The sequence below is a fragment of the Giraffa tippelskirchi genome, chromosome X (genome assembly GCF_054371585.1).
Source record: "Giraffa tippelskirchi isolate mGirTip1 chromosome X, T2T-mGirTip1v1.2.pri, whole genome shotgun sequence".
In the NCBI taxonomy this organism is placed as follows: domain Eukaryota; kingdom Metazoa; phylum Chordata; class Mammalia; order Artiodactyla; family Giraffidae; genus Giraffa; species Giraffa tippelskirchi.
Genome location: NC_137289.1, coordinates 22,781,689 through 22,807,691, shown reverse-complemented (window position 1 = coordinate 22,807,691; position 26,003 = coordinate 22,781,689). Strand labels below are relative to the sequence as shown.

Genomic DNA, 26,003 nt, shown 5'->3' with positions numbered 1-26,003 from the left:
CTATTACTATACGTTCCATGTACAAAGAACAGACTTTTACTGAAGTGTCGAGCCCCAAGTCATGCTTAACACTGTCTGCTAGGGGCCCAGAGTAAAGGCAGAGAATCAAGTTTCTTAGCTACCTTTAGAGAACATGTCTCAGCAGTCAGAGCTTCAACACAAAACTCTACAACTGACTGGCTGTTTGACAGGAGAACAAAAAATGAAAGGCCCCTCCCTCCCTGTAGGTTATGCCACAGAGAGAGTGGCACCACAAAGCAAAGGACAACCGTCTTAATTGATGGAAAGCCCAGCCTGGAAGATCTATAGACCTCTCTGTACACACCTAACGTTGGTTTAAAAACTGTTTAACAGAGACCTGGCACAAAATCAAAAGAAGCTAAAATCTTGCGGTTACTCTGCTGAGATAATTTAGGATGCATTAGTCAATGTTTCTCAGGCTGTTCATCCTAGATCAGGGTAATTATGGAGAGGAATAAAAAAAAAGGCCAGATTAGAAAACAGCTTGCCAGCAGAACCACTATATTTGTATGGAATGATATTTAAATCAGCATCTGACAACAGTACGTAGTTATGACTCGTTGCCTGCTCAGACTTCATGCCAAGTTCTGAAGCAAATTCAGCACTTGGCATTCATTTCAGAGGGAAAGCCTTGTTCCTTGCTACACAAGCCTCTTAAAATCTCTACCTTGACAGATACAAAGGCCACTCATGCTGGGGATGCCCCTCACATTAGATGATTTGCATGATCTCCAGAAACTAATTTTGGGGAAAGAAGACACATTCTTAATTTGATCTCTCTTCTTCCCAGGGAACTCAACCAAGCATCTTCCAAAATTTTGCCCCCTTCCCTCCAAAGCTTCCTTGATTGGCCAGAGGAATGAAGTTAACCTTCATTAACCTTACCCTGCTCTGAAATAAAATTCCATGAAAATGCCTTTACTCTTCATCCAATTATGCACTTGCACTCAATTTCTTCCTGGCTTAGTGCCCAACATACAATAGCCACTTAGTAAATGTTTGCTCTTATTTACTGAGTATTCACTATAAGCAGTCATTCTTTGATAGCACTCAGCATAATTACAAATAATTATTTGTGTAATTATTTGCTTAATGAGTGTCTTCCTTACTAGACGGTGAACATCACAAGGCCAGGGTTGCAATTTGTCTTATTTACAGCTGTACTCTTAATACCCACCGTGATGCTTCACACTTAAGACTCAATAAATATTCATTGAACAAAAGAACACCATGTACTAAGCACTGTTTCGTCACCTTGTCATTTAATCCCCAAACAATCTGTACACTTGGTACTAAGACTTCTATTTTATAGGTGAAGAAACTGAGGCCCAAAGAGCTTCAATAATTTGCCTAATGTCAGAGCCAGAGTTCTAAGCATGTACTCCTAACCACTATTGTATCCTGCCTCCCTCTTTTTATGTACTGTTCTACTATATACTAACTGTAGCCTGAAAAAGTTTCATAAGTTTTCTAAGCCTCAGTTTTCTTATCTATAAACAAAGGAGAAAATGGTTCTATTTGGGAGATTTGTTATAAAGTTTGCTTGAATTTATATATGTAAAACACTTGGTTATAGAGGTTGGCATACAATCAATATTTAATAAAAGCTGCTGCTCCTGCATTATTGTTATTGAATCAAATACGCAGAAGAAAGGGACTGGAGCTAGGGAATGCCACTTGCTGAAACCTGTCTCCCCTGCAAAACAGCACATTCATCTAATGGTTTTCTGTGTCACTCTCATCAACCCTAACGTACCACATCCCATAAAACAGCTTGCACATGAAAGCTGCTTTTGCTTAAAATTCAAATGTAGGAGAAGCAAAATATTTTAAAGTTAATTCTATTACACAAGCAATTGCTCAATGGAAATGCCACAGCCTGCATGGTTTAAATTAAATAGCTCCCATTATCAAGGAAATTGAGATAGGAAAACAAGATCAAGACTGTTTCCCAATCCTTTTGAGGAAATTTCATCATCATGGACTTTTATTTCAATAGGTAGTAAAATGGATATCAGGAAATACAGCAGAGAAAAAGAAAACTGCAAATTAGGTGGTCACTTCTTTCAGTGCTGAAATACCTCGAGTGGTCAACATGTACACAACTACTTTGTCACGTTCTGGTCTACTGCTTCCCTGTCACTTCAGTTCCTGACAGAAGATGTTAGACATACTTTATCATAGAATACAGTATCCATGGTTTTGCTTTCTGCGCTTTCTGTTACCCAGGGTCAACTTTGGTCCAAAAATATTCAATGGAACATTCCAGAAATAGACAATCCACAAGTTTTAAGTGGCATGCTCTTCTGAGTAGTGTGATGATATCCCCCACTGTCCTGCCATACAAATCATCCTTTTGTCCAGTGTATCCCTATTGTAAGCCACTTAGTAGCCGCCTAGGTTATTGAGTCAATTGTTGTGGTATCAGCAGTATTTGTGTTCAAGTAACCCTTACTTTACTTAATAGTGGCTGCAAAGTACAAGAGTAGTTATCCTGGCAATTTGGATATTCTCCTACTGTGCCTAATTTATAAATTAAACTTTATCATAGGTATGCATGTATAGGGAAAAAATATAGTATGCATAGGGATCGCTACTATCCCCAGTTTCAGGCATCAACTGGGGGATCTTGGAACGTTCATCTCCATGGAAAAGTGAGGACTACTACACTACAAATGGCCACCATTCTAAACCATAGTGGCCGAAGTACACCTAGTTGCTCAGATGCAGTATGGGTAGCTGAACTGGTCCTTAAGCCTGGCTGCAAAATGAAATAATTTGCAATGCCTTTAAAAAAAACATTGATGCCTGGCTCTTCCTCAGTTTCCATTCTGACTCAATTGATTTTTGACAATAACTTTAGAGCTATCCTGTCTGGGTTTGGGCCATATCTCCTCTACTTCTTTACTATTTGCACAAATTACTTAACTTCTCTGCATTTGTTTCTTTATCAGTAAAATGGGGATAATCATAGAGTTGCCATGAAACTAAAATAATTTAACACATTTGAAATACTTAGAACAGTGTCTGGCACGCTGGTAGTAGTAGTAATAAAGTATTATAAGTATTACACTCTGGTGTCATGGAAGAGAAAGGAAGGCTTGTAGACTCTGCAATCACATGTGAAATGACAACGCTAAAATGGCATCAAAGGTGTCTGTGTTTGAAATTCATGAAAATGAAATTTCCTCCCTGTAAGGTACTACTCTGAGGTGAAATCAGATGATAGAAAGTTAAATTCCATCTGGAATTTGTCTGGACTTTATATATGGAAAAGTAAAAATCTAAACATAACACATGGTGCTAGAACAACCCTGTTTTTTTGTACCTTGCAATGGTCTGTCATTGCTAGTTTCCCCTGGTTAAAAAGAATTCTGAAAATAGAAAAATCCAAAGTCATATTTATCTGCAAATAAACAGCAATGTTCGGAGAAGGCAATGGCAACCCACTCCAGTACTCTTGCTTGGAAAATCCCATGGACGGAGGAGCCTGGTGGGCAGCAGTCCATGGGGTCGCAAAGAGTCGGGCACGACTGAGCGACTTCACTTTCACTTTTCACCTTCATGCATTGGAGAAGGAAATGGCAACCCACTCCAGTGTTCTTGCCTGGAGAATCCCAGGGACGGGGGAGCCTGGTGGGCTGCCATCTATGGGGTCGCACAGAGTCGACACGACTGAAGCAACTTAGCAGCAGCAGCAAACAGCAATGTTGGGATGGTGGAGGTTCCTGTCACACTTGGCATCATTCCATGGGGAGGAGAGAACATCCATTCTACTTGTGAGAGAGGACAGACAGTACTATAGAAACTTCTCTGGGCTTTCTCTCCACCCCTGCTTGCTCCTTGGCACAGGAGGAACATCCACTTATCTTATTAGTAAGATTAGAATAAAAATAAGTGCTCATTTCTGGCTTAACCTCTTCATTCTGGCTCTCAGGTCAAAATGTCCTCAAGTTGAACATGACCCTTTCTCTCTTCTAAAGTGAGCAGCACTTAGTTAGGGCACAGGTACTGTTTTCCAGTTGGCAGGCCCAGATGCCCATCTTGCTCTTAATTTCTAGCCTCCACTGAATTGTGACCTAGGCCATTACTCTCAATGACAATGATAAGGTAAGTGGTCTGTTCTGCTGACTCAATCTTCCCTATCGGTGAGTATCAATGTAGAGATTTGGAGCAGGAGGAGATGGTAGGAAGCTTCATTAGGCCTTAGGCCAAGTCATGTTCTTACAGTTTTACTTATAATAAAGTTGATACTATATTTTGTTCCTCAAGTGGCTTTTTGTGTTTGCTCTCAGTTTGACTCAGAATTGAAAGAAGAGCACTCACACTCACAAACTCGACAAGCAGCAGTAGTAGCAACTATACAAGTAGTATCTGATAGTTTTCAAAACACTTTTCTCATTTAACAGAAGTAGCAACTGGAAAAGGCTTCTGTGATTTGCCCTGGGTCCAAATACTTGCAAGTGGCAAATCGAGTACTAAACTCACAGTCTTCAGTATTCTTCTTATAACATGTCTAAGTATGCTTATTTCTCTCTGAGGCCACGGAGGCCCATATAGGCCTCAAAGTCAAGAACAACACTTGCTTTGATGACTTTACCAAGCTAACAGGAGAGAAAGAACCTTTCCAAATCCAAGAATCCTTTTACTGTGAAATTGGATTTTACTGACCTAAAACCGATTTTTATCAGACAAGTCTTTACCCTCAAAATCGAGAAATTGAAAGAGATCCTCTAGACAAAATTACGTGACAAAGCTTAAATAACAGATAAAACACAATTATGAAATTTTTTTCGATTTGGATGTAGTGGCTGTAGGGTAGGCTGGGATGGGGGAAACAAACTGTTGCCTGCCAAGTAAGCAGATGTCACAGAGAGCTTCTTCTGTGATTTGCTGAGCTGCTGGACTTGTAGCTCTACAAAAGCAATTTCCTCATAGGTGTTTCCCAGACTCAAACTATTTTTCTAGTTTGAGATCAAAGGGCCCTTCCCTGTGTGGCAGACAGAACAGATATGGGACCTATATACCACTGCATTAGCTTGCTACAAATCATGCAATATTGATACTACTAGCATGGAGGAAGGCAGCTCCTCTAGGTCACAGATAAAACTTGCTTCAATACAAATGAATCAATCACATGCCATAGTCCTAGCCAACTTGAAATGATTATAAAGGTCTGGTAATAAGCAGTTCTGGTTTTGCTACTATTCATAATTAATCACATGACTTTAGAAAAGCCCCTTCTCTGGCTTTCAGTTTCTTCATTTGTGAAAATGATGGAGTTAGACAAGATTGCCTTCAACTCTGAAATACTATGACTCAACACCTTATCATTAGCGTCTATATTACCAACACATGAGGCTGACTCATACTTCAGGTCTGTGAGAGAACTTATGAGATACAAAGAAGTCACAAAATCATTCCAAAGCTATTCAGAGGGTTGGAGCAAGTTAAGAGAGGTGTGTTTGCATTTTTGTATCTTGCGTCTTCTGTGCCACATTCAATCTCCCCTCCTCCTGACAGTCCTTGAAGATGAAAAATTTCACACTGAGTTTCTATCAGAACTGAGAAAGAAGACAGCTTAATTTTTTGATCCTCTAGTTATCAAGATATGGCTTTATTTTTTGAAACTGTAACCAGATAAAAACATCCAAAGGACTAAAGAAATTGAGTAGGGCTATTAGTCTACTCTTTTTCTTATTTTAATTCCATCTCAAGGAACAATAGGCTCTTCTTGCCTTTGGCAATATAATAATTCAGCTGACATGCTAGAAATACCACACACCAAGATATAAAATGGTGGCATTTTTTCTCTTTAAAAACAATCAATGCTTTCATTTTTGGACTTCAAAGTACATGTGAAATAAAAGTCTTAGCCTTGTGAGGCTGAGGTAAATCAAAGGGCTGAAAGTGTCATTAAAAAGTTTCCTGGTTCATTGCCCCTCTTCTAGGTAAGAAAGGAACAAAAATACTCTCAGGCAGATGAGTGTTGATCCCATTTTTATATTTCTTTTCCAAGCAGGCTTAAACAACTTCCTCTGATAACTCATTCCAACATAGTTCTTCTTTATGTCTGACTGAATCTCTCCTCCTTGTTAATTTAGTCTTGGCAGTGCTGGAACTGTTCACTGTCTTTTATATTGTCAAGGCTCATTCTGATTTCTAGGAATTCTAAAGGAAACCGTGAGAACTGAGTTAGGAGTCTATGATCAAGTTTAGAAACTGTCTGGAGGTCCTTAGAATATCCTAACATTCCTGGTGATGCTACTCCATCTCAGTCAAAGTTATGTCTCCTCTCTGGTTATTAGCACCTCATCTGGAAAGTGAAATGAATATGAAAATATATTAAGAGAAAGAATCACAATATCGATGCAAATTATTATTGAACTGAAGGGTCTTCCTGGAAAACTTGTACTCTTAGGGTTCAATCATTATTGCAAATGGAAAATGGTTGAAGGCCCTTCTTTTCATACTGAGCTATTCATTATTCACATGGACTTTGGCAAAATTGCTTATTTTTGCCAGTATTGGGCATCACGTAATTAAATGCAAACCTATCTTTCAATACAGAACTATGAGGGAAGGCAATAGAGGCAGGACTATGTCCACATCTAGATGATCATTCTGGTATCATAATTATCCCCAGGTTAGTTGCCCATTCTTTCAATGAGCTGGCATCTTATTAGAATGCCAGTGTACTGTGATGTTGGTGCTTAAAACAGTGCATTTAATTTTAGTCATCATCTGGTTGGCCTTGCTGACTCATAGATTTTTCCACTTCAGTGGAAGTATTTGTGAAAAGGGTTGGTATCTCTGCTTCTACAAATCCAGGTGGATCTCAAACCAGGAGACAGTTGGTATCTCTTGGACAGGAACTTGGCACTACTATTTGACAAGGGTTTAAAATGTTTCTAACTCTTTGGCCATAGGGAACCATGTGAATAAGTGGACTCACCACAATCTTAGAAAATCTGTGCAGCTGCAGCATCACCAGGAAACATTTCCATGGGGAAAAGGTGAAATTTGAGAGCAAACACACTGAAGAATTCTGAACTCACCTTAAGAGTGCAAAGCAGCCAGATCCACATAGGAAGAGTTTATGGCCAAATATACACTAATGTATAATTCAGGTTATGGATCTACTTCACAGAGGAATTGGGACAGGACACCCAATTCCAGCTGTCAGTTTCCCTTGGGCACACGTGAAATTTCATCCAGTTAAGAGGAAAAGATTCCATTAGGGTCTGGTATCTGTTTCACAAGCACACGGATTCAATGTGTGGTTGCTCTAGGGATGTAATCTCATGAATGTCTGGAGTCTGACCTTTAGGGATGAGGGAGGCAGTCAGTTAATCAACATTAGATACTGAGTGCCTAGCTTTGTGCACAGGTCTACCCTGCGAGTGACAAGAGAATAACAGAGAATATTAAGGCAAAGGGAAAGTAATTCTTCTGCCAGATATGTGATCAGTCAACAAACATTTCTTTAACATCTATTGTATGCAAGACTGTATCTCTGCCAAAAAACATATGGCACAGGGGCCCTTCCAATCAGGGGCTGATGACTGAGTTGAAAAGTTAAGATACATTAATATGAACAGATAGCAAGTAGTTCAAGGTGGTCTATAATCAGTGTCAAGTGATTCATATGAATATAATGACCAAGGAGTTTCAGAGGTATGAGTGAATAATTATAACTAGGATGCTCCAGAAGGCTTCCTGGAGAAGGTATGACTTGTAATAGGTGCTGTCCCTCGGACATGATTTTGACATGTGAAAGAAGACAAGCATGCCAGCCAAAGTAAATGGCATGAACAAGGTCCCGAAGTAGTCAGGCCCACTGACTATTTGGAGAAAGGTAGCAGATAACCTTGGTGGAAATAGAGAACTTGTTGGGGGAGTAGCTGAAAAGAAGGGACAATGGGATCTCAGCCTTCGAAGGGATCCTAGAGATGATCAAATCCAAGTGCTGCTCACCTTACTCTCACACGAACACAGCTTTCCCTAGTGTGCCACCAATGCTTACTATGGATTTTAGTAACAGACCCAGACTCCTAATATCTACAGGCACAGTACTTCTGGGAAAGTAGTTAGAGAAAAGCTTTGCAGTTGCAGGTCTAGTCAAACCACTTGCTAAATGCTCATTCTTAGGAAAGATTATTCATCCTTTATTTCTTTACCTATAAATGTGGATAATAGTGCATGCATACTTAGTTGCTCAGTTGTGTCCGACTCTTTGCAATCCCATGGACTGTAGCCCGCCAGGTTCCTCTGTTCATGGGATTCTCTAAGCAAGAATACTGGAGTGGTATCTTCTCCACCCAGGGATCAAACCTGGGTCTTCTGCATTGTAGGCGGATTCTTTACCATCTGAGCCACGAGGGAAGCCCATGGATAATAGTATACTCACTTAAAGCAGAGGCAGGAAGAAAAGGAGAAAGAATGATTGAAAGAGTCAGAAAAGGAAGAAGAATCTGCAAAGTGTATTGCCAAGGAAAGCAGAAGTAGAAAGAATTCAAGCAAGGCGAGGTTGTTAACAGCATGAAATGAAGCAAACAGGTCAAGGTAGCTGAGACCTGTCAAAGGGCCACTGACTGTGACAATTTGGAGGTTGCTGGTGACCTTTAAGAGATCAATTCTAGTATAAAAAGGGAGAGGCAGTTTGTAGAAAAGGGTGAGGTATGAGGTGTGGGAAAGGAAGAATAGAATATATACTGAGGAACCAGAGCTACAGGCACAGAACTCTCCATCATGTGTAGTGATAGAAGAGGGAGAGAGAGAGTTTTGATTCAAAGAGGTCACAGGGTAATGGCTGCATGAGTATCTCAGCTTAGAACTGAAATGACTGGTAGCCCCTGGCTTTCCTTCTTGCTAGGATGCAGGCAATGATGATAAAAGAAGGAGGAAGTTCCTACTCACAAAATATATTCCCTCTTCCTTTTGTCTAGAACTGCATAGGAAAAAAATACCCTTATAAAACAATCTGTTCATTTATAATACCGTTAGATTGCCAGCTGAACAATTATGAGACTTCTTGTATAGTAAAATCTCATTAATTTGGACTACACTAATTTAGAATTTGTGGTAATTTAACCTGGGCTGGAGTTACCACTGTACTATTATACTTACAAAGAAAGGGTTCACTAAGGAAATAGTGTGAAAAAGAATACAAGGGAGATAATTTAGCTTGCCAGGGGCCTACTTCACCTATTTTTAAGAACTACTGTTTTTTAAGAGCTTATGCATATTCATTATTTGAATGCAAATTGATTCTGCTAATTATAGATTAACATAATCTACTGCTAAAATCCGATATCTGCAACAGTTACTTTGCTCTCATTGAGTATGCTCATTAGAAATAAAACTGTGATTCTTTAAAAGTTGGTTCACAATTCAGATTAATACATACCCCTTTTCTCCACCCTCATGAGCTAACCAATGTTCTGGAGGTATTATTCTAAACCAGCACATCACTCACCATGAACACAGTGGAAAAACTAGGTGATCAAAAAAGGCGTCAGAGCAGCCAAAATAGATGTTTTAAAGTTGATGCCCTAAATCTTGTATCTCTCTCCATAGCAGGTTCTCTCACAGTTGATTTAACTCTTACTTAACATATTCATTTAACACATCAACCTGGAGATCTCGCTTGTTTTTTTTTTTAAAGTTTGTAACTGATTAGAAGGAGAAAAGGGGCTGTTACATGAAGGGATAGTTAGAGAAACTAGAGATGAGCCCAGGCTGCAGAAAGGAGACAGGACGTGGATAAAATGGGGCTGATGTGGCTGTAATAACTAAAAAGCCACTACAGTCTAGGACAGCTTCAAGTTAAAAGGTCTATATCATTTAGTAAACCCAGAAAAGTATAATAGAGTATTGCAGCACAGTTCAGTTCAGTCCAGTCGCTCAGTCGTGTCTGACTATTTGCAACCCCATGGACTGCAGCATGCCAGGCTTCCCTGTCCATCACCAACCCCCAGAGCTTACTCAAACTCACGTCCATCACAGTACAAGGACTAATGACTGGAATTTTGCATTTAAATGATCAAGTAAAGTTTAGATTATGTTGAATATATGACTTAAAAAGACAGATGTTACACATACACAATTTGTATTCACAATGTTTAACCTAAAAATGTGAAATGCATTGATGTTTAAAACAATGAAGTTCGTAATATTATCATATAATAATAACAAAATAGCAACATTTATTAAGGGATTTATTAAGGGAGGAAGTGTGTGCAGATATCAAGCTAAACAATTTATCTAATTTCATTTAACTCGACTAATAATCTTAAGAGGTTTTAGTGCCATTTTTAACATTACAGTTGAAGAAAGTGAAAGTCAGAGAGGTTAAGAAACCCACCCCCAGCCACAGACAGAGAGAACTAGGATTGCAACTCAGGCCATTTCCTTAGCTGTATACTATGCCTTTCCAAAAAAAACCCCAAAAACAAAAAAATCACACTTTTCTTGAGGGCTCCAGATAGCTAATGATTTACTGTATTTTTGTTTTCCAAACTTGTATTGAATAAATATCTTGATTTATAAACAGAAAGACCTATGATCTAAGAGTCAGGTATGATGCTGTATGTTTATAAACATGCTCCATTTTATAAGGTGAATGTCAAAGTAATAGTAAAAAACAGAACAAAACAAAACCCCAAACCCCATGCACATGTCTATGTACATGTCTAGGCCTATGTTAAAATCTCAGATCAGTCTCTATGGATTACAGATACTATTTTCAAATGAATAGCCAAGTAACAAAGAGATGAAATTTTAAAAATATTTTCTCTTACTTTAATATTTATATTAATAGCTTAATATTTAATCAGTTAATATTTGAAGTGATCAGTGAAGATCTGGTTCTCCCATTTTCCCCCTACTTTTTTGGAGAAATATAACATGCGACTAGGCCAACAGAGCATGAACGATGGGAGTTGCAGGGGAGGCTAAAAATTCAGTTAGCTGTTATACAGGATTTAGGACAATCTGTTCATCAGCTGTTCTAAGAGAGCTATGAGAGCATAGAACACATGCGGGCATGATGTGTACTGGGGGAAACAAGGGTGGGGTGGGGAGATGCAAATATAGGCAGTTACCCACATGAGAACTACAAATGATGGTTCCTACTACTTGTACATACAAAGAAAGATGTACAGTGACATCATTCACTCATGTAACTCTTTCTGCATAAATTGAATGTTCTTTATTCATCTCGTCTTGTCTTAAGCCTATCCATTCAAGGGCCAGCTACAGATGCCACGTCTGCTTTGAAGTGTTCCATGATGCCCAAAGCTGATTGAACCTCATCCCCTGTTTGTGCTCCCATAGGTTTTCTTCCCTTTTACACATTTACCACAGCACTGACAATACTCTCCTTTATGATTAGAGTTATTTAAGTATGTGCTTTTTCCTCCCTCTATTCCACCATGAATTCCTCGAGGGCAGGGGCCTCTTTCTCATTTCTGTATCTCCTACAAATCCTACAACAGTGCCCACCACATACCAGGCTCTGGGACAGTGTTGACTCAGTGGGACAGTGTTGACTCAGTGGCATTGGCCTAAGAGCATGGATTATTGCCTAGCTTACCTGAAGGAGCATTTGTTCTCTTTCTTTTCTTGCTTGACTCCCCTTCATTCGCAATGAGGCCTTCTGTGACCAGAGGGACACTGGCACTACCAAACTGCAGGGGCTCGTTGTTGTTGGCAGGGTCAAAGGGCAGCTGGTTCAACCCTAAAGAAGAAAAAGAAAGCCAAAATCCAGACTCCATTAAGGACTGGGATGTCTCCAGGTTTTAATGTATGAGCCACTAGAGGAAAACTGTCTAAATCTTAAAAGCTTGGCACTAACAGGCGAATTCCTTAAAGCCAATTAGTTACCCTCTGCCATTTTTACAGATCTTGTTGATAAGTACAGAATTAAAATATAGGCTTTTATAAGACTGCAGCTCTGTCATTTGTAAGATCCCTCCTGTTTCTGGGAAATTAACATTTATGACCATAAATTAACATTATGGCTATTGCCTCCCTGAAAGAGATAGTGCCGTGTTCTAAGTTGCTTCAGTCATGTCCAACTCTTTGTGACCCCATGGACTGTAGCCCCGGCAGGCTCCTCTCTCCATGGGATTCTCCAGGCAAGAATACTGGAGTAGATTGCCATTTCCTTCTCCAGAGGATCTTCCTGACCCAGGGATCGAATCCATGTCTCTTACATCTCCTGCAGTGGGAGGCGGGTTCTTAACCACTAGCACCACCTGGGAAACCTAAAGAGCTAGGACCCTCTTTAAATGTGGCTATGGATGGACCCACTCTTCCTTTGAAAAGTTTGGTCACATATTTTTTAGATCATCTCTTGACATTTTTTTCCTTTCTTTCATTGCAAGGATTGTTGAGTTGATGCAGATGTAACATTAGACTGTGTGTGTGTGTGCTTAGTCACTCAGTTGTGTCTGACTCTTTGAGACCCCATGGATTGTAGCCCACCTATCCTAGTGTTAAAGTCACTGCCAACAATAATATAAGGATTTCCAAAAAAAAACCATAAGCAAACCAGAAAAGGAAACAAAGATATAAAACTTGCAAGGGAGTTATTTAGTAGTTGGAGTGATGAGGAATTACAACCCAGGTTTGGGTAGTATTAATCCCATCCTCTTCAAATGATCTCAGAGCATGGTCACTTTACTAGTTGCTGCTGCACAATTTAAAATGGCAAAAGACATTTTTTATTCCCAAGTCTTATATGTTTCAGCCAGGGGTGAACAGAGATAGTTTCTTATTCCTCTGGCAGCAGCACTTGGAATTTCAAGTGTTTCAATTAAAGCTTCATTAAATGTGGAATTAAGAGCTTTGTTAAAAATCCAAAGTTAGGTGATCTCTCCCAAGTCTTTTATCTACTGGTCCTCTAATCCTATCAAAAGAGGAATCAAGTTGGCCTGCTATGGCTCACTCTTTAACTCTCAATTTTTCTATACCCAAAGCTATACAATTCTTAAGGAAATGTTGTAAAATGTCAATGAAAATTTGGAATCCCAGTCAGCTAAAGGTCAACCAAATTTCAGTAAAATGAATGCTAACAAAATGGCTTTACATTCTTGTTTTTAATGAAAAGTATCTCTATGCTGTTTTCAGCCCATGGAACAAATACCATTTATTCTGTGATGAGATTCCACTTGGAACACCTCCATTAAAATGTCTTCTGGGACTTGTCAAACATTTTCCTTTACATCATGTGAGTAACTAAGTGAAAGAATGAAAACTTGCTTCTGTATCTTAACTCAACCATTCACTGCATCCTATCCATGTCCTATTAAATCCCTACCATGACTAGAACTAAAGAAACAAACACCAATTGCTATGTGGCTCAGACTGTAAAGAATCCAGCTACAATACAGGAGACCCAGATTCAATTCCTGGGCTGGGAAGATCACCAGGAGAAGGAAGTGGCAACACACTCCAGTATTGTTGCCTGGAGAATGCCATGGACAGAGGAGCCTGGCGGGCTACAGTCCACGGGGTCACAAAGAGTTGGACACAACTGAGCACCTAACACTAACACTAGAAAACATTCAGATCATGACAAAGACTATTTTTCAAAGAAGACTAGTTTTTCTATAATTTACAAATGAATGTATTTCTTGCACTTGAATAGTCACAGAGTCCAATATGATTAGTGTACTATTCTAAGACTTTTCTTGGTATTTCTTTCTGTGATATCAGGCTGATCAAAACAAGTTCCATGGAAGACAGCATATTATAGTGGAAACAATATATGCTTCAAAGCCTGAGAGATTGGGGTTCAAATCCTGGCTCTATGATTTACTATCTGGGTGTGCTGTGCTTAGTCGCGTCCGACTCTCTGCAACCACATGGACTGTAGCCCGACAGGCTCGTCTGTCCATGGGGAGTCTCCAGAATACTGGACTGCGTTGCCATGCTCTCCTCCAGGGGATCTTCCCAATTCAGGGATCGAACCCAGGTCTCCTGCATTGCAGGTGGATTCTTTACCATCTGAGCCTCCAGGGAAGCCCATAAATACTGGAATGGGTAGTCTATCCCTTCTCCAGGGGATCTTCCTGACCCAGGAATCGAACTGGGGTCTCCTGCATTGCAGGTGGATTCTTTACCAGCTGAGCTACCAGGGAAGTCCTATCTGGGTAGCTTCTGGCAAGTCATGTGATTGCCCTTAGTCTTACCTTCATAATGTATAAAAGGGGAATGCTACATAATACTTCACAGGGCTGTTGCAAAGATAAGCAAACATATATATATATATATATATATTCTAAGTGAATTAAAACAAACTTTTCCCCAGTAAGTTTGAAGTTTGTAAGTAGCTCTTCTAAGGAGGATCTGTCTCGCTTTCTCTCCTACAACTGTATCTCTAGCCTCCTGGTGCCTAGCACCATGCCTGGCACATAGTGAGTGTTGAATGAATGAATTCTCAATAGGGTGGGGTAGCTGACTCATTCTATGAAATCATATAGTTAGAATAAAGAATTAATGACACAGCTTAAAAGTTCTGATGCTGATTATATCAATATTACTTAAAATAATTAGATTTCAAATGCATCTCCATCATTTGAATACTATACTGCTGCTGCTGCTAAGTCACTTCAGTTGTGCCCGACTCTGTGCGGCCCCATAGATGGCAGCCCACCAGGCTCCGCCATCCCTAGGATTCTCCAGGCAAGAACACTGGAGTGGGTTGCCATTTCCTTCTCCAATGTATGAAAGTGAAAAGTGAAAGTGAAGTCGCTCAGTCATGTCCGACTCTTAGCCACCCCATGGACTGCAGCCTACCAGGCTCCTCCATCCACGGGATTTTCCAGGCAAGAGTACTGGAGTGGGGTGCCATTGCCTTCTCCGTGAATACTATACTACAGGATGGTAAAATCTTGATTGAAAGGAATGCATGGGATTAGAAGGTTCTCATTAATAATGGTTAATCAGAAAAATTTTTTCTTTTGCATTTAATAATTTTATAGAATAATATATTAGTCCATTTTTCTGCCTTATTAAGTAGATGACTGAGGATCTTACAGAGCTTCAGAGCTATGAGCTCTAAAAGGAGGCTAATAACACTAACTCACTCATGGGACTGTTAAAACTAAGATTACATGACATCATGTATGTAGAACATTCTGCATCACATCCGGCATATAACAGATGCTCAATAAATATTAACTGCTAATTTCCATTTATAATGTCTTGAATTTTTGACGTAGAATGTGAGGAGATTGGTCTGAATTTGCCCTCCAAGGATATACCCTACTTTCATCATTGAACCTTTTATTGCTGCTTGTACTGTTTTCTAAAAACTGAAGGAGTCCAAGAACAAAATCTGATGAATTAAATGTATTTAGTCATAGACATTTGACTATAATCATTCTTCCCTTTTATTTACTCCCAGATGATAACTTTAGCAACTTAAGTATTTTGTTCCTTGTACTAATGTACAGATTTTTGTTTGGCACTGAATAAGACTGAGATTTCTAGTACTTTCGGTGTATCCACTTCATAAATGATTCAAATATACGAAAATTCTGATAATTCAGCACAACATCTCAGCCTTGTTACTTATAGAAAAAGATCTCATATCAAGGAGAGACATTCTACCCAGAAGGCTCGTCCATTGAATACAAATCCACATTTTACATTATCCAAAATCTAATACATTCTCCAAAGATTTGTAGTTCAAGAACAAGAGCTATAGACATAGCAAATTCCTATGACACTAGCGCTTCTTAGCTACTTTTATTGTACTGTTTCATTCCTCCTTTAAGTAGTATTAAATCAATCTACAAATCAGTAAATCGATAGGTACTTTTAGAATCTTTTCTGTGTCATGTATATGTGATCCACTTTGAGTGTGTATGTTAGTCATTCAGTTGTGTCCGACCCTTTGCAACTCCATGAACTGTAGCCTGCCAGGCTCCTCCATCCATGGGATTCTCCAGGCGAGAATACTGGAGTGGGTAGCCATTCCCTTTTCCAGGGGATCTTCCTGACCCAGGGTCTCCCGCGTTGCAGGTGGAGTCTTTACCGTTTGAGCCAACAGGAAAGCCCGATCCACTTTGAGAGTGCTATTTTAAATAAAATAGCCCCATTAAAACTACCTAAATTCTAGAAGGAAAACCACCACCACTTTATTTTAAAGAATTCTTATTGTGGAAATTTCAGTTATGGCTTCAACATAAAATATTAGCAATTATGTTATTTTAATTCTAACCCAAACCACAGAATTTATCTTTAAATTTCTTATAGAAGCTATTTCTACTATTTTTCTACTAGACATGATGGAACTATTAGATAAGGAAGATATTAGGAAAATATTAGATTAGGAAGAAACTTTCTTTTTCTGCACCATGCAGCCCACAGCAGTGAAAGCCCAGAGTTCTAACAACTGAACCAGCAGATTTCCTAGGAAGAAATTTTTAGGGCTATCTGTGACTGGTGATGGAAGCAAAGTCTGATGCTGTAAAGAGCAATATTGCATAGGAACCTGGAATGTTAGGTCCATGAATCAAGGCAAATTGGAAGTGGTCAAACAAGTGCCATCTTGGAGATGGCAAGAGTGAACGTCGACCTTCTAGGAATCAGCGAACTAAGATGGACTGGAATGGGTGAATTTAACTAAGATGACTTTTATATCTACTACTGTGGGCAGGAATCCCTTAGAAGAAATGGAGTAGCCATCATGGTCAACAAAAGAGTCCAAAATGCAGTACTTGGATGCAATCTCAAAAAGGACAGAATGATCTCTGTTCGTTTCCAAGGCAAAGCATTCAATATCACAGTAATCCAAGTCTATGCCCCGACAAGTAACACTGAAGAAGCTGAAGTTGAACGGTTCTATGAAGACCTACAAGACCTTTAAGAACTAACACCCAAAAAAGATGTCCTTTTCATTATAGGGGACTGGAATGCAAAAGTAGGAAGTCAGGAAACACCTGGCGTAACAGGCAAATTTGGCCTTGGAGTACAGAATGAAGCAGGGCAAAGGCTAATAGAGTCCTGCCAAGAGAATGCACTGGTCATAGCAAACACCCTCTTCCAACAACACAAGAGAAGACTCTACACATGGACATCACCAGATGGTCACACCAAAATCAGATTGATTATCTTCTTTGCAGCCAAAGATGGAGAAGTTCTATATAGTCAGCAAAAACAAGACCAGGAGCTGACTGTGGATCAGATCATGAACTCCTTATTTCCAAATTCAGACTGAAATTGAAGAAAGTGGAGAAAACCACTAGACCATTCAGGTATGACCTAAATCAAATCCCTTATGATTATACAGTGGAAGTGACAAATAGATTTATGGGACTAGATCTGATAGACAGAGTGCCTGAACAACTATGGACAGAGGTTCGTGACATTGTACAGGAGACAGGGATCAAGACCATCCCCATGGAAAAGAAATGCAAAAAAGCAAAATGGCTATCTGAGGAGGCCTTACAAATAGCTGGGAAAAGAAGAGAAGCAAAAAGTAAAGGAGAAAAGGAAAGATATTCCCATCTGAATGCAGAGTTCCAAAGAATAGCAAGGAGAGATAAGAAAGCCTTCCTTAGCAATCAGTGCAAAGAAAGAGGAAAACAACAGAACGGGAAAGACTAGAGATCTCTTCAAGAAAATTAGAGATACCAAGGGAACATTTCATGCAAAGACGGGCTTGATAAAGGACAGAAATGGTATGGACCTAACAGAAGCAGAAGATATTAAGAAGAGGTGGCAAGAATACACAGAAAAACTGTACAAAAAAGATCTTCACAACTCAGATAATCACGATGGTGTGATCACTCACCTAGAGCCAGACATCCTGGAATGTGAAGTCAAGTGGGCCTTAGAAAGCATCACTATGAACAAAGCTAGTGGAGGTGATTGAATTCCAGTTGAGCTATTTCAAATCCTGAAAGATGATACTGTGAAAGTGCTGCACTCAATATGCCCGCAAATCTGGAACACTCAGCAGTGGCCACAGGACTGGAAAAGGTCAGTTTTCATCCCAATCCCAAAGAAAGGCAATGCCAAAGAATGCTCAAACTACCACACAATTGCACTCATCTCACAGGCTAGGAACAAAATGCTCAAAATTCTCCAAGCCTGGCTTCAGCAATACATGAACCGTGAACTTCCAGATGTTCAAGCTGGTTTTAGAAAAGGCAGAGGAACCAGAGATCAAATTGCCAACATCCGATGGATCATCGAAAAAGCAAGAGAGTTCCAGAAAAACATCTATTTCTGCTTTATTGACTATGCCAAAGCCTTTGACTGTGTGGATCACAATAAACTGTGGAAAATTCTGAAAGAGATGGTGATGCCTATAAATCCCCAATTGAGTTAGAAGAAGGGAGCTCACACTTATTTTGTGTCTGATATGTGATAGACCTTAGACTGTGTCTGATATGTGATAGACCTGACCACCTGACCTGACCCAGACCACCTGACCTGCCTCTTGAGAAACCTGTATGCAGGTCAGGAAGCAACCGTTAGAACTGGACATGGAACAACATACTGGTTCCAAATAGGAAAAGGAGTACGTCAAAGCTGTATATTGTCACCCTGCTTATTTAACTTATATGCAGAGTACATCATGAGAAACGCTGGGCTGGAGGAAGCACAAGCTAGAATCAAGGTTGCTGGCAGAAATATCAATAACCTCAGATATGCAGATGACACCACCCTTATGGCAGAAAGTGAAGAAGAACTAAAGAGCCTCTTGATGAAAGTGAAAGGGGAGAGTGAAAAAGTTGGCTTAAAGCTGAATGTTCAGAAAACTAAGATCATGGCATCCGGTCCCATCACTTCATGGCAGATAGATGGGGAAACAGTGGAAACAGTGGCAGACTTTATTTTTCTGGGCTCCAAAATCACTGCAGATTGTGACTGCAGCCATGAAATTAAAAGGTGCTTACTCCTTGGAAGGAAAGTTATGACCAACCTAGATAGCATATTTAAAAGCAGAGACATTACTTGGCCAACAAAGGTCCATCTAGTCAAGCCTGTTTTTCCAGTGGCCATGTATGGATGTGAGAGTTGGAGTATAAAGAAAGCTGAGCGCCGAAGAATTGATGCTTTTGAACTGTGATGTTGGAGAAGACTCTTGAGAGTCCCTTGGACTGCAAGAAGATCCAACCAATCCACCCTAAAGGAGATCAGTCCTGAGTGTTCATTGGAAGGACTGATGTTGAAGCTGAAACTCCAATACTTTGGCCACCTGATGTGAAGAGCTGACTCACTGGAAAAGACCCTGATGCTGGGAAAGATTGAGGGCAGGAGGAGAAAGGGACGACAGAGGATGAGATGGCTGGATGGCATCAGCAACTCGATGGACATGGGTTTTGGTGGACTCCGGGGGATGGTGATGGACAGGGAGACCTGGCTGCGGTTCATGGGGTCGCAAAGAGTCTGACATGACTGAGCGACTGAACTGAACTGAACTGATACATTTTGTTCAATTGTTAACTTGCTTAATGTCCCTAAAATGAGCACATGAGATGTCTAACTTTTTATGGACTCTACTGATAATCACTGAAAGAAAAACAAATGAGGGAGTCACCAACAATTAACAGAACAAAAAATGTTCTGAAGTGTTATTTATTTCTCATAGAATTTGCCCTTTTATTCCTGAGGATAAAGTTAATAAAACTTTGATCCTTGCTCATTCATCTCTCCTCCCATCTTGTCTTCTCATTGCCTAACCCTACAAAATAAACAGTTTGTCTAAAAGGAAGCATGGATTGATACAGTAAAATAGATAATAAACAACAGTGTTGTAGATTTCTGCTATTTCTATATCTTAAGTTCACAATTTAACAAGTCCATGTGGTAATGTAATCTCATCTAAAACCAGGTTGACTGGTTTAGACAGTTGACCAGCTGTTACTTCATGTCATGTCAAAATACAGATTCTCTGACTTCATAACACATATGAGGCCACTTTAGAAAGTACTCATATTATGGAAGGGTGGGGAGGGGGTCCTTATAGAATGACATTTATTATCCAATGGAACCAAGGGATTAAACATCTTGGAATGAAGTGTGGTTCCAGTGAACTGTCCGGTTTGCAGGTCAAGGAGTTCACATGCAATGATGTCTGCAATAGAGATGCAAATGATTTCTGGGCTTTGCGGAAAGCACTGAAGAATTTCCATGAATCTCCTGAAAGAAGATCAATGATCTCTTTGTGCCCAGCTGCTGTAATAGTCACTGCCACAATTTACTTTACAGAGCTTTCTACTATCAGGTCAAATTAGGACTAAACTTCATGATGCAATCTAACACTTTTAATGATTGCCCCAGGTTACAGTACCAAAATGTGACCCTGTGGGTCCCTGCCACTTCCCATTTTCAGCTGCAGCCCACAGACTTAAGGTGGTTCACCCTTAGCAAAAAGAAATACAATTCTACTCTGGACTAGTTCTCTTTAAAAGAAAATGGTCAGGTCTTGAGAAATCTGGTAAATTCAACTCAAGGCGGCAATCTCCAGACAGACATCAATGTTGAAAAAATAGAATATCAGTTTTTGGCAAAAGGAGCATTATAGCTAATTTGTGCATAAAACAAATTTATGTAACCGGAGTCCTATTTTCCAATTGACTTCAGTTTAAAATCAGATATGGGACTCCATGGTAAAGAGGGAAAGAGGGTCTCCAAATTACTTTTTAATTTAAAATTCTTGAAGTAAGGGGGTAGAATAATAGCCAGGCCTTTGAGGTGCTGGCAGGTGCTTTTGTAGGATTTATCCATCCCTAGGAGCCCCTCCTCCTTCCTCATTTGTGGCCTAAAATCCTCTGACTTCCACATTTTTAACTCTTCCTACCCAGCAATTCCACCTGCTACTTCTGAGGGAATATTTACAATTTCTAAAAAGATTTGGACTGCAATATCACTCTCCAGCCACAAGGGTTAGCAGCCAAAACAAATGAACATTTCTCAGCTCCAGGTCTTAGCTGATGCCAAACAAATGAAACCTACTTTGTCAAATTTGAGAGTTCAGTATTCTGTATAACTGGTTTAGCTGAAGCAAGGGTAGCTGTAAAAGATGAATTGGCAAGTGAAGGGAATGGGGAAGCAAGGAGAAAGAAAAGGGCCAAAGTCCTCTTCTGCTAAGGAGCCTGCTTGCATGGTGGTGAGCATAAGCACTTTCAGAGCCAAAATGATGCTTAAGTCACCTTTTTCAAGGCGTGATGCAGATCACAGGTGGATTTTTAAGGATGGTGATCCTCCAAGTAAGTTTTAATGACTCCCCAAACTCCTTGGTCAAGTCCTTCCTAATAAGGCCCAGCCACTCTGAGACTTGTCTCCCACGATGCCCCAGCTTGTTCTCTACTTCAACACTTCCTGAACTCTAATGGTCACACACGTTCCCCAGGGATCTTGTTAGAATGCAGATTTTGATTCAATCAGTCTGGGTTGTGTTCTGCTTTTCTAATAAGTTCCCAGGTAATGCTGATCCTGCTAGTGTCGGGCATCACAGTTTAGGTAGAAAAGGCTGACACTCTGGCAAAATGGGACTGCCTATCATTCACTGAATCATTCCAGTTCTTTCCTACTTCCACAGTTTTGGCTCACAGTGCTCCTCCACCTACCTCCTGATTCCTAACCTTCAAAAGACTTCCTTCCTCTAGGGTTTATCTCAGATGCTATTTCCTTCATGATGCCTTCTCCAATCCACTTCCACCCAACCTAATACATACACAGCAATGGAGCAGGGCCACCAGGGAAACCACCATTCATTGACTGTTAAGAATGTGTCCTATCCTGTTTACAACAGCTAGGACATTGAAGCAACCTAGATGCCATCAGCAGACAAATGGATGAGGAAGTTGTGGTACATATACACAATGGAATATTACTCGGCTATTAAAAAAGAACACATTTGAAGCAGTTCTAATGAGGTGGATGAAACTGGAGCCTATTATACAGAGTGAAGTAAGTCAGAAAGAGAAACACCAATACAGTATACTAACGCATATATATGGAATTTAGAAAGATGGTAACGATGACCCTATATGCAAGGCAGCAAAAGAGACACAGATATAAAGAACAGACTTTTGGACTCTGTGGGAGAAGACGAGGGTGGGATGATCTGAGAGAACAGCATTGAAACATGTATATTACCATATGTAAAATAGATGATCAGTGCAAGTTCGATGCATGAAGCAGGGCACTCAAAGCTGGTGTTCTGGGATAACCCAGAGGGATGGGGTGGGAGGGAGGTGGGAGGGGGGCTCGGGATGGGGGGAAACATGTACACCCGTGGCTGATTCATGTCAATGTATGGCAAAAACCACCACAATACTGTAAAGTAATTAGCCTCCAATTAAAATAAATTAATTGAAATTAAAAAAAGAATGTGTCCTGCCTTATATTCCTTATCCCACTCTTCTATTTTCTAGTTATTATTCCCATTTACAACAAAGAAAGGTAAACTTACAGAACTTTAATTTCCCAAGGTCACACAGGTAATAAGCACTATTACTAATAAACACCATTCTGACCTTCCTCAGGTCTTAATCTGCACTCTTCCTATGCATGACTTGTGTTATAGTTCTCTGAGTATTTGTCTTATTCTCCCTTCCCTCCTACCTTAGCTCATCACCACTAAGTTGTAAACTCTGTGAGGCCAGGCTTTATGCCCCAGTCATATTTTAAAATCTCTCCTTATTCAAAATGCCTGGCATGGTGCCTTGTACAATATTATACAGACTCCAGAAATGTGTACAGAACCGAACTCAGCTACAATTTTGGGTACAATAGTTGTGTTGTCTACCCTTGATGCCAAGCAACTAGCTGGTAGGGCTGTTATGAAAGAAGAAAGAAATATGGTTTGGGGGGTTCACTCAGCATTCCTCATATCCCCTCTATCCTAGGATCCCTGAAGACTCTTTGTCGAGTGGTGGTAGACTATCTTTCATACACTGTACTCCTGAATACAACTCTGTATAACTTCATTTTCCCTTTCCAAGAAGCAAAACAGTCCTTCAACCGACTAAGACCTCTTTATAAGAAAACACTATAATAGAAACCCCATATATGGATCTTCTCTTAGTATTTCTATGGACACCAGGTTACAGATTCCTACTTTATAAACTGCAGTCAAGGCAATCCCTAGAGATGTACCATCCAACACAAGAACCATTAGACAGATATAACCATTGAAATAGAAGTTTAAGTGAATTAAAATAAAAAGCTCAGTTCCTCAGTTGCACTAGCCACATTTTAAGTGCTCAATAGCCACATGTGGCTAGTGGCTACTGTATTGCACAGTACAGTACAAAGTATCTCCATCATCACTGAAAATCTTACATGCTGCTCTAGAGTCAGACCTGGATTCAAACCTATATCTTCTACATACTAGATGTGCCACTTAAAGGGGTATAAAACAAGTCACTTGATTTCTCTGAGATCATTTCTACACTGGAGAATGAGGATGATAATGACTCCTCTTAGAGGGAAGTGAGGAAAATTAAAGGAAAGGATGTATGTCTAAGGTCTATCACATATCAGACACAAAATAAGTGTGAGCTCCCTTCTTCTAACTCAATTGGGGATTTATAGGCATTTGCCCCAAAATTTGACTAGTGTGGCTCCTTAGGCCATCACTCTATATCCTATTTATGGCTTAGAAGATGTTAGCTTTGCATTCATCTTATAACCCTCTTTTTTCAGATAATATACAGCCATCAAGGTAAAAACATTAATAAACAATGCTGGAAGTAGTAGCTCAGCTGGTAAAGAATCTGCCTGCAATGCAGGAGACCCTGGTTCGATTCCTGGGTTGGGAAGATCCCCTGGAGGAGGGATAGGCTACCCACTCCAGTATTCTTGGGCTTCCCTGGTGGCTCAGTTGGTAAAGAATCCGCCTGCAATGTGGGAGACCTGGGTTGGGTCCCTGGGTTGGGAAGATCCCCTGGAGGAGGGCATGGCAACACAATTCAGTATTCTTGCCTGGAGAATCCCCATGGACAGAGGAGCCTAGCGGGCTGCTAGGGTTGAAAAGTGTCAGACACGACTGAGTGACCAAGTACAACACACAGTACAGTCAGTGATTGCTCTTTGCTTATACTATTTTTAGGAAAGGAGACCATATTTGTCACCACCTTTAACTTTCCATCATGAAAGAACCATATTTTCCCCGTTACAACTGAAATGCCTCCTCCCCAAGCTTTAATCAGTGCTCACTTTCAAGTGGTGGGTGTATTATTAGAACACTGCTAACAGTGACACTAGAGCTGGAATAGAGAAAGTCCATTTCTCCTTAAATCCATATTTTCCAATGCTTTGTGCTTTTCCTGTGAGGCTGACATCTCCCAGGCCTGGTAAAGGTGAATTATTTGTGAAAAGTCTGAACTAAATCTGTTAAGATGTTTGAGTTCCGTGAGCAAGAAAGCAAAATACATATTTCTAACTTCAAGAAGAAGAACGCTTCAGGACTCTTTTTCCCCTGTTCAATTTAGGGCTTGGGAAACACAGCAAAATCACATTCCTCAATGAAAACAAAGTTCAAAAAAATGTTGATTTGACAGAACAGTTCAAAGTGACAGATAGTAGACAGGCGATCTATCATTTTCCTTAGGATAAAGTCTGGCAGTCTTCAGAGAAACTGAGAAGAGAAAGTCTTATTTTTCTCTAGTTTAGCCCTGGGAACTTGCAACTACCCTGCTCTCTCCATCTTTGGGAGTGGAGGATGAGAAAGGTGGTGATTCATCAGTGTCTGCTTTGAGCTGGCTCTAGGCCATGCCGCAATTCCTGTTGACCAATTTTCTACTTGAGTGATGGGAAAAGGGCAGGTTGCTAACATACTGACCATTAGGTTATCTGTTTAATACTTGCCTGAGAACGTGCCCAGAGGTGCTATATTATGGGTGTCTCTTTCTAAATAAAATAAATAATTGTGGATTTCAGGCCTGAGGGCAGAGAGTTGTTCTGGTATTGAAATTGGAGTCTATCTTGTCAGATCTGTAATGAGGTCTTCCCTTCAGGCTGATTGATTTTATAAAGCTGAGGTAATTATCAAAAGCAAGCACAGTTCTCTCTGCAGAAACCACTCTGCTGGTTTTGAAAACTAGCTAGTCAGCTGGATCTGGTCAGGAGCCTAGGCTGAGCCAGCTTCTTCTTTAGGAATGGTTAGCACATGCACCAATTTACTCTAATAGATTCTTAAGATGCCAGTAAATAGGTTGTAAACAAAGTTCAGCAAAACAATTTCACATGTTGTAAATGAGTGAAAATTGAACTAGCAGTCAGATAAATCTGCATTTCTGTGTAGGATGCTTTGAAGGGGAGAATGAGAGTGAAAACTCTTTTGGTCTTTGGAGAATTAATTTTATCAATTAATACTAGAAGGATATTGGTTATCTGTTAAGACTGATGCACTGTATGAATAAAATTTGTATCTTTGCTTTTCCCCAAATGTACACACTAATTTCATCAGATTTCCTTTATTCATTCATCTAGCTTTTATTAACTATTTATCCAATCACTGTGCTACAATTTTAATTACCTTCTAATTAACCAATCATGAGTTTGTGATTTAGCGTTCCCTAAATATAGAACTACATAAATACAGTAAACCTTCATTTACACATTCAAAAAATATTAGTCTCTCCTTTCTCCCATACCATTAATTTTGCTATACTGTATCATTAACGTTCTGGAGCTGTACTTTCTGTATTCCTAACATTTGATCCTCATTTGAACCAGTTTTTCAAGAATGTATGATTAAACAACCCTGTTGTTGGCTGTGAAATTAAACATATGGGAGCAAACAGAGCTTCCTGTAATATGTCAACACATCTTTATAGATACTTACCTTCTCTATAACAACTTCACCTCAGGAGCATCAGTATAGGGTGTTGACAAGTGATTAACTGCTTTAGAGAGGTCTCTGGGCTGAAATCAAACCTACTACTGAGGAGACAAGGGTTTCCCAGATGGCTCAGTGGTAAAGAATCAGCCTGCAATGCAGGAGA

General features: G+C 39.9%; 2 protein-coding genes across 10 annotated transcripts in view; both read right to left on the bottom strand.

Moving 5' to 3' along the window:
• The window catches only part of ENOX2 (ecto-NOX disulfide-thiol exchanger 2), a 279,083-nt gene that overhangs the window by 154,199 nt on the left and 98,881 nt on the right, over window positions 1-26,003 (bottom strand). For all 6 annotated transcript variants that reach the window (XM_081568137.1, XM_081568140.1, XM_081568138.1 and 3 more), the window contains exon 3: window positions 11,618-11,761. The gene's annotated coding sequence lies outside the window, so the exon portion shown is untranslated. The remainder of the gene's footprint in view (window positions 1-11,617; window positions 11,762-26,003) is intronic.
• Window positions 1-26,003, bottom strand: part of LOC145537233 (bcl-2-like protein 1) — a 142,660-nt gene that overhangs the window by 17,776 nt on the left and 98,881 nt on the right. For all 4 annotated transcript variants that reach the window (XM_081568143.1, XM_081568147.1, XM_081568146.1 and 1 more), the window contains exon 3: window positions 11,618-11,761. The gene's annotated coding sequence lies outside the window, so the exon portion shown is untranslated. The remainder of the gene's footprint in view (window positions 1-11,617; window positions 11,762-26,003) is intronic.